At 35.7% G+C, this 9854-nt stretch overlaps 1 pseudogene; it reads left to right on the top strand.

The window, feature by feature from the left end:
- The first annotated feature begins 217 nt into the window (after positions 1-217).
- On the top strand, positions 218-6492 carry LOC140861190 (uncharacterized; annotated as a pseudogene).
- The last annotated feature ends 3362 nt before the right edge of the window (positions 6493-9854 follow it).

Below are 9854 nucleotides of genomic sequence, written 5' to 3'. Positions count from 1 at the left end.
CAGATGAGCATATGCAAGACATCCGAATACCCTCAAGTTTGAATAGTCTGTAGGTGTTCCACTTCACTTTTTCATTGGTGTCTTGAAACCAATTGCACTGGATGGACACCTATTGACCAAATAGCACGCAGTAGATAATGCTTCTCCCCATAAGGACTTAGGAAGAGAAGCATTTATCAACATACATCTGACCCTTTCCATAAGACTTGATGCGATTATGGATGGCTCGCATGCTGATCAAGTGGCTAAGGATCCATTGGAGATACCACAAGGACCAGTTATGAGAGGCCGAGTTAAAAGGTTCAAGGAAGCACTTCAATTATTGATGATAAATTTACAAAAGGGCGTTGGAATACTTGACATTCAATTTGGAGGATATTACAATCTTATTGAGGTCAAAGGAGATCAAGAAAGCGAAGAAAATGGAGGCCAAAGTCGTAGCTTTAGCGCGCCCGCGCTGCCCATTGCGAACCCAACGTGCGCCCGCACGTCAAGCCGTGCGCCCACGCTGCCCCTGCATGGCTTTAGTGTGCCCGCACCGTCTTCCTGCGCGCCCGTGCCGTCTTCCTGCACGCCCGCGCTACGTACTTTTACATGCACCGAAGGTGTTTGTGTGTGTGTTCGGGAATCTTATTATTTTGGTATTATTTTGCCTATTTTGAGTCTTTTATTCCTACTAGGAAACTTTTAGGAGATATTATTATATCTTTAGATATATTTTGCGATATCTTTTATTATTTTATAATTGTATTATAAATACAGCAAACATTCATCATTGAATAACAATTAAAATTTTAGATTTTTATACATAAAATTCTCTCTAGAATTTTTATTGAAGCTTTGTGCTTTGTTCAAAAATCAAACTTATCAAAGTTTATACTTTGTGGCGTTTTTCGATTGATTATCCTCGTGGGTTGTAAGAAGCAGGTTTTCTGAAGGTCCCGTTATGATCAATTGTTTTTCTTCGTGATTATTTGTTGCTAGTTTCAAGAAAACTAGAGGTGAATAATCCAAAACTTTTACTTGTTTTCAAGATTGGACAAATTTCTTGATTTATTTTGTTATTGGATTGAGGATACGATTTTAATATAGTCGTGTTTGCCTTCCATACATTAAGAACTCATATCATTTGGTATCAGAGCCAGGTTTTGAATCAAGTAAGTATCCTATCTTTCTATCCTTTCGTTCATCGCGTTCTTCGTATTCTTCATTCTTCATCTTTCGTCTTTCATCTGAGTCTATTTTATTTCAAATTTCTAAGTCGTTTCTGTTTCAATCTTGTCGTCCAAGTTTTGTGTCTTGCGCTACAAGTTATCTCGAAAAAAATAGAAAAATAAAATAAAAAGTAAAAAAAATAATAGTGGAAAAATCGGTCAAAAAAAATATTGAAGGACCGAAAAAGCTTCAAAAAAAAAATATATTGAAGAAGCAAGATAACTTGTGGTCAATTACTTTGCTCTTGTTCATCCTTAGGTGCAAGTCAAAAATTCAATTCCATAACTTTCTTCTTCTTGTTTTTGTCAATCTTCAAGTGTCTACAAGTTGTGAACTTGAAAGTTTGGTTCATTCCCACAAATCAAAAAGCCTACGCAAATTTTGAGTGAAACAAAAAAGAGTGGTTGAGTGAATTCTTTGGAGTGAATTGTGAGAATTTTTGTGTGAGGTAATTTTATTATTAACTGTTTCTTGCAGTTACAATGAGTTCTAATAAAGAAGAAGAGGATAGTTCTAACCAAGGGTTTTCCAAGACCCAAATAGATGATTTGTCTAAGATGGTGAGGGAAGCAATGAGGGTTGAATTGGAGACGGTGCATGAGAGGATAAGTAAACTTGAAGTTGGTGGTAGTGAGGATGATGAGAGTTTTGGTGAGAATTGGGGTAGAAATAGGCGAGATCAAGAGGGTGGAAGAAATAAAAGGGAATCAAGACGTGGAAAATACATTAAAGGGGAAAGGGAAGATGGAAATATTAGTGGGATTAAGATGAAAATTCCTTCGTTTCATGGGAAGTCTGATCCAGAAGCTTATTTGGAGTGGAAAATGAGAGTGAAGTCCATATTTGACTACCACAACTACAGTGATACAAAAAAAATAAAATTGGCAGTTGTGGAGTTTGTGGATTATGCTCTTATTTGGTGGGATCAGTTTGTTATTTCTAGGAGGCGGAATCGAGAGCGTCCTATTGAGACATGGGAGGAGATGAATCAAATTTTGCGAAAGAGATTTGTGCCGAATTACTACTATCGTGACATGTTTAGGCGGCTACATAACTTGAAGCAATGTCCAAAGAGTGTTGAAGATTATTTCAAAGAGTTGGAAGTTACTATGATCCGGGATAATATTGAAGAGGATCGTGAAGCAACTACGGATCGTTTCTTATGTAGTTTGAATAGGGAGATTCAAGACCAAGTGGAGCTTAGACATTGCATGGATCTTGAGGAGATGGTGCAAATTGCCATGAAAGCGGAACAACAACTCAAAAGAAGGGGCATGGGTTGAAATTCTACTGTTAGAGGTTCTTCTACTCCTTGGCGTCCAAACGTTGGCAAACGAGAGGATGTCAAGCCGGTGTCCAAGCCAAAAATTGACACCAAGCAAGAAACACCAAAGCAAGGAGTGCAAGGTAAATCTAAAACTCCTATTAATCATTCTAGAGATATCAAATGCTTCAGATGTCAATATGTTGGTCATATTTTTAGTCAGTGTCCAAATAAAAAAATTATGATTATGAATTCTTGTGGTGAGTTTAAGTCGAAGAGTGAGAAGGAGAATTATGATGGTATGCCTGCGTTGGAGGATCCCGATGATGAGGGATATGATGCGGTGGTTGGAGAGTTGTTAGTGACTAGGAGAGTTTTAAATGTGCAACAAAAAGAGGAGGAAGAAAATCAAAGAGAAAATTTGTTTCATACTAGATGCTTTGTGAAAAACAAAGTGTGTAGTGTCATCATTGACGGAGGTAGTTGTACTAATGTGGCGAGTAGTGAGCTTGTTGAAAAATTGAGTTTGCCTACTTTAAAGCATCCTCAACCATATAGATTGCAGTGGTTTAATGATAGTTCGGAGGTGAGGGTGACTAGGCAAGTTGTGGTACCTTTTTCCATTGGTAAGTACGTGGATAAAGTGTTGTGTGATGTCGTTCCTATGCAAGCTTGTCATATCTTGTTGGGTAGGCCGTGACAATTTGATAGGAAGGTGATACATGACGGTTTTAAAAATCGTTATTCTTTTACTATGAAAAAAGAATCTGTTGTATTGTTGCCTATGACTCCAAAGCAAGTATTGGAGGATCATTTAAAAAAGAAAAAGAGAGAAGAGGCCGAAAAAAGAGAGAACAAAAAAGTAAGATGACCTTAGAAAAAAAAGAATGAAAGAAAAAAAGATGAGAAAAAAATTGAGAGGAAAGATGCCGATAAAAAAATATATATGACCCAAAAAAATTAGTTGCGAGAGATTTTACATGTGCATACTCCACTTGTGTTGATTTTCTATAAGAAAATTCTCTTTAACACAAGTGATATAGCCGGAAATCTTCCGAGCAGTGTTGTTTCTCTCTTGCAGGAATTTGAAGAATTATTTTCGGAGGATCTACCTCAAGGACTACCACCTTTGAGGGGAATTGAGCATCAAATTGATCTTGTGCTCGGAACTGCCTTGTCGAATCGTCCAGCTTATAGGGGTAACCCGGAGGAAACAAAAGAGCTACAAAGGCAGGTAAGTGAACTTCTCGATAAGGGATTTGTGCGTGAGTCTATGTCTCCTTGTGTTGTACCTGTTTTGTTGGTTCCTAAGAAAGACGGTTCATGGAGGATGTGTGTGGATTGTAGAGCCATTAATAACATTACCATAAAGTATAGGCATCATATTCCTAGACTAGATGATATGTTGGATGAATTGTATGGTTCTAGCATATTTAGTAAAATTGATTTTAAAAGTGGTTACCATCAAATTCGGATGAGAGAAGGTGATGAATGAAAAACTGATTTTAAAACTAAGTATGAGTTGTATGAGTGGTTGGTTATGCCATTTGGGTTAACTAATGCACCTAGTACTTTTATGAGATTAATGAATCATGTTTTGCATGCTTATATTGGAAAATTTGTTGTGGTATATTTTGATGATATCTTGGTGTATAGCAAAAATTTGAATGAGCATGTTGAACACTTGAGAATTGTGCTAATCATACTAAAGGCTGAACATTTGTATGTTAATTTGAAAAAGTGTGTGTTTTGTACAAAAGAGCTTGTGTTTTTTGGCTTTGTTGTGAGTGCTCAAGGTGTCAAAGTTGATGAGGATAAGGTAAGTGCAATTTGAGATTGACCAACGCCTACTTCTATTGGTCAATTTCGGAGTTTTCATGGTCTTGCAAGTTTCTATAGGAGATTTGTGAAGGATTTTAGCAAATTGGCGGCTCCTATGACTGCGGTGATAAAAAAGAACATTCCATTCCATAGGGGCAAGGAGCAAGAGAAGTCTTTTGATATTATTAAGCAAAAATTAATTAATGCTCCTTTACTCGTATTGCCTGATTTTTCTAATACTTTTGAAATTGAATGTGACGCGTCAGGTATAGGAATTGACGATGTTTTGATGAAGGAGGACGGCCAATTGCATACTTTAGTGAGAAGCTAAGTGGAGCAGTGTTGAATTATTCTACCTACGACAAGGAATTCAATGCCTTGGTTCGTGTACTTGAAACGTGGTAGCATTATTTGAGGCCAAAAGAATTTGTGATTCATACGGATCATGAGTCTTTGAAGCATCCCAAAAGACAACAAAAGCTGAACAAGAGACATGCTAAATGGGTGGAATTTGTAGAGACTTTTCCCCACATTATCAAGTACAAGCAAGTGAAGGAAAACGTGGTAGCAGATGCTCTACGAAGGTATGTGCTTCTATCTACTCTAGATTCTAAGTTTTTGGGATTTGAGTATATGAAGGAGTTGTATGCTAGTGATCTTGATTTTGGTGAGATTTATGTGTCATGTTTGCATGGTCCAAAAGATACATTTTTCATGCATGATGGATATTTGTTTAAGGAAGATAAATTGTGTGTGCCTAAATCGTCCATTCGTGAGTTACTTGTTAGGGAATCACATGGGGGTGGTTTAATGGGACATTTTGGTGTGAATAAAACTTATGATACTTTGCATGAATATTTTTATTGGCCACATATGAAGCATGATGTTGAGAATATTTGTGAGAGGTGTGTGACTTGTAGAAAAGCTAAGTCTAAGACACAACCACATGGATTGTATACTCCACTTCCCGTTCCTAGTGAACCATGAGTAGATATTTCTATGGATTTTGTTTTAGGATTACCAAGGTCTAAGAAGGGGAGGGATTCTGTGTTTGTGATGGTTGATAGATTTTCTAAGATGACTCATTTTATTGCTTGTCAAAAATCTGATGATGCATCTCATGTTACAGACTTGTTCTTTAATGAAATTGGTAGATTGCATGGCATGACTAGGAGTATTGTGTCTGATAGAGATACTCGTTTTTTGAGCTATTTTTGGAAAACATTATGGTGCAAACTCGGTACTAAACTACTATTTTTGACTACATGTCATCCTCAAACGGATGGTCAAACTGAGGTTGTTAATAGGACGTTAGGAACTTTTTGCGTGCTATAATTAAAAAAATTTTGAAGAGTTGGGATGAATGTTTGCCATTTTTTGAGTTTGCATATAATCGTAGTGTGCATTCTACTACAAATTTTTTACCATTTGAAATTGTGTATGGATTTAATCCCTTAACCCCGTTGAATTTAATGTCTTTGCCTATGAGTCAAAGGGTTAACATGGATGGAAAGAAAAAGGCCGAGTTTGTGAGAAATCTGCATGAAAAGGTGAAAGCAAACATTGAGAAGAAGAACTTGCAATACACAAAGCAAGCAAACAAAGGTAAAAGGAAGGTCGTGTTTGAACCTGGTGATTGGGTTTGGTTGCACTTGAGGAAGGAGCGTTTTTCGGAGAAGCGGCGTTCTAAATTGTTACCAAGAGGAGATGAACCATTTCAAGTCTTGGATAGGATCAATGATAATGCTTACAAATTAGATTTCCCAGGTGAGTATAATGTCAGTGCTACTTTCAATGTTTCTGATTTGTCTCCGTTTGATGTAGGTGATGATAAATATTTGAGGACAAATTCTTTTCAAGAAGGAAAGGATGATGCGATCATGAATGGCTCGCATGCTGATCAAGTGGCTAAGGATCCGTTGGAGATACCACAAGGACCAGTTACGAGAGGCCGAGTTAAAAGGTTCAAGAAAGCACTTCAATTATTGATGATAAATTCACAAGAGGGAGTTGGAATACTTGACATTCAATTTGGAGGATATTACAATCTTATCGAGGTCAAAGGAGGCCAAGAAAGCGAAGAAAATGGAGGCCAAAGTCGTAGCTTTAGCGCGCCCGCGCTGTCCATTGCGAACCCAACGCGCGCACGCGCCTTCATCCTGCATGCTCGCATTGCCCCTGCGTGGCTTTAGTGCGCCCGCGCCGTCTTCCTTCGCGCCCGCGCTACGTACTTTTACATGCACCAAATGTGTTTGTGTGTGTGTTCGGGAATCTTATTATTTTGGTATTATTTTGCCTATTTTGAGTTTTTTATTCCTACTAGAAAACTTTTAGGAGATATTATTATATCTTTAGATATATTTTGCGATATATTTTATTATTTTGTAGTTGTATTATAAATACAACAAACATTCATTATTGAATAACAATTAAGATTTCAGATTTTTATACATAAAATTCTCTCTAGAATTTTTATTGAAGCTTTGTGCTTTGTTCAAAAATCAAACTTATCAAAGTTTATACTTTGTGGCATTTGTCGATTGATTATCCTCGTGGGTTATCAGAAACAGGTTTTCTGAAGGTCCCGTTGTGATCAATTGTTTTTATTCGTGATTGTTTGTTGCTAGTTTCAAGTAAACTAGAGGTGAATAATCCAAAACTTTTACTTGTTTTCAAGATTGGGCAAATTTCTTGATTTCTTTTGTTATTGGATTGAGGATACGATTTTAATATAGTCGTGTTTGCCTTCCATACATTAAGAATTCATATCAAGAGTTCTGTTTATTCTCTCTGTAAGGTCATTCTGTTGTGGTGTATCTGTCACTGTTTTGTGTCTGGTAATGCCTTTCTCCTTACATAGCTTCACAAACTTATCTGATAAGTATTTCAGCTCATTATCTGTTCTCACGTATTTAACTCTTCGATCACTTTTGTTCTCATGCCACCAACCATTCTCTGAACTTGTCATAAGCTTCATCCTTAGTCTTTAAGATGAATATTCATACTCTCCTTGAGTAATCATCTATCAAAGACATGAAGTATCTACTTCTACCATGAGTTTCTGTCCGAGAAGGACCCCATAGATCTGAATGAATGTAGTCAAATGGTTGCTTAGTTGTGTGACTTCCTTGACCAAACGATACTCTTTTTGATTTCCCAAGAGCACAGCTATCACACAACTCCAGTTATTCGATCTTATCTCCACCTAATAGACCCTGTTTAGACAGCTCATGTAATCCCTTCTCACTTACATGTCCAAGCCTAAGATGCCATAGCTTGGTTCTGTCCTGCTGTTCCTGAATACTTGTTGTACTTCAAATAATCATTTCACCTTGTAGTATATATAGGAGTGATAGGTCTATCGTTAGCCAACAAACTTAAAATTCCTACTCCTTAACAAAAATGAGTTTAGTGGTGAGCAGGGTCAAATCCACAAAGAACATATATTTATTTCTTTTAAGTAAATGTAACAAAAAAGGGGGGTTTTTGGTTTTCAGAAATAAAATAAAAAAATAAGACTAATGCAAGAATTAACTAAATGAGATGAACAAATAATTAAATGAGAAATTCAAATATTTTACCAAACTCTGATTCAAGAAATTTCGTATTTCAATTATATCACTGGTCATCGGCTAACAAATAATTTATTCATGCAGTATCTAGCAATTACCCTTAAAATAATAGGGATAGCCAATAAGATTTTTGTGTTCTCCTATTTTAATTGACCAAACCCAGCATCCAGTCAAAACTTATCAATAACCAATTGGGCACGATAGCGTTCTATATTGATTAAAAATAGCTTTTCGATTTGTGAAAATAGTTAATCCTAAAATCTAAAAATCGGGATAGCTGCAACTGTTAAATCTAGTTTCGTTAATTTATTTAGATCAAACATGCTATGATAGCACAACACACCTAATCCATCGCTACTCAAGTACCAATCATTCATGACACTTACAGATTACTGAACTCATGGTTAGCAATAGAAAATCATAAATCAAATTAATTTGTCAGATGAATCGACCCACAACTTTTATGAAATAAATCATAAATTAACAAATACTAAAAACAGACAAAAACATCAATTTAAACACATAACCTCACAGTGATAATCGAAATACCGAAAAATATCCTTGAATCAGAATTAAAAACTTAGCCAAGCATAGTTGGCTTCATAATTCCTAGAAATATAAAAGATTAAACCTAGAAATTATGAAGTAGAAAATAGAAGAACTCTGGACGTGCAGAAGGAGGCAGAAATCTGTCTCCAAAACTGAATTATAAAACTAACGTCTAAAGCCTATGAGAAAAGGAAAAAAATAAAATCTAGGAAAAAAATAAGATTATCTACAAGATAATCATGATAATTGTTTTGATAAAAACAAATCTCCAACACTATTTATCTAAAAGAAAATATTCTCTTAAAAATTCTTCCACAAATTAAATAACATATTTAGAATTCCTAAAATATGATATTTTCTTCTCAAATTCTGAAATCTTCAATTCCCACCAAACAATAATAGCGTAGTAACATAGCGCGCCCACGCCTTGCTTCAGGACCTCTTCTAGTTTGCTCAATTTCTCAAAATTTCTCTTGGCAGCTCCAAATGTGATAGAATTCAACTTTTTAGCCCAAATTTTGTCTAAGATCATCAAACTTCCTCCAACTATAAAACTGGACAAAAATACACCAATTAACATATGCAAAAGATAAAACCCGAGAGATATGATACTAAAAAATATAAATATTATGAACCTATCAAAATCTCCCACACCTAAACCATGCTTGTCCTCAAGCATATAATAGTTCAATCTATCATCCCAACTCATCATCCTCCTTTCTTTTCCTCAACCAATCCCAAACAAATATTCATGCATCTCATGCATCACAACAAGACAAAAGAAGAAATTCTCACACCAACATCATAGACAATCAACTCAATCAATTGTAGTGAAATTAAAATGCATAAGGTCCAACAACTCCTCACGGGATTCACTCATTGCACTCAACAAAAATATTTTTTGGTGTATATATATATCAAAGAAAACTCTCATGTCAAAACATAAAATATTTTTAACCATAAGCTTGCAAATATATCACGTCTTTCCCACCAAATGAATGACTTAAAATGCATGATCAAAGGGCATAAAGATGGTTGTAACGGGGATATGGGAAAGGTAGGATAAAAGGATAAAATGACTAATAGAATTGAAATGATCATATAAATCCTTCCACAGACACCAATCCACCCAATTATTCATCTGCAGTCCATAAAAATCTTAACATCCAATAAGTTCATTCATCACTCTTCAATTTTTTTCATTCTCTTCTCTTTTCCTTTTTGACTCTTTTTTTTCTTTCCCGTATTTTCTCCGTCTTTTTTTTCATCATTTTGTTTTTTTCGGGAATTTGAAATGTAGAAAAGAGAATTATAAGACTCGGAACATGAGTAACTAAGTCTCCACACTTTTTCACAGCTTTTGCTTCAAATAGTGTCCTATGTGAAAAGTTTACATGATTTTTCAATTCAAGGTTCAAAAATGGGATAATCAA

This window comes from Henckelia pumila, chromosome 4 (assembly GCF_033568475.1).
Source record: "Henckelia pumila isolate YLH828 chromosome 4, ASM3356847v2, whole genome shotgun sequence".
NCBI classification, from domain to species: domain Eukaryota; kingdom Viridiplantae; phylum Streptophyta; class Magnoliopsida; order Lamiales; family Gesneriaceae; genus Henckelia; species Henckelia pumila.
The sequence above is the reverse complement of the archived record's forward strand: the minus strand, read 5'-3'. Positions and strand labels throughout refer to the sequence as shown.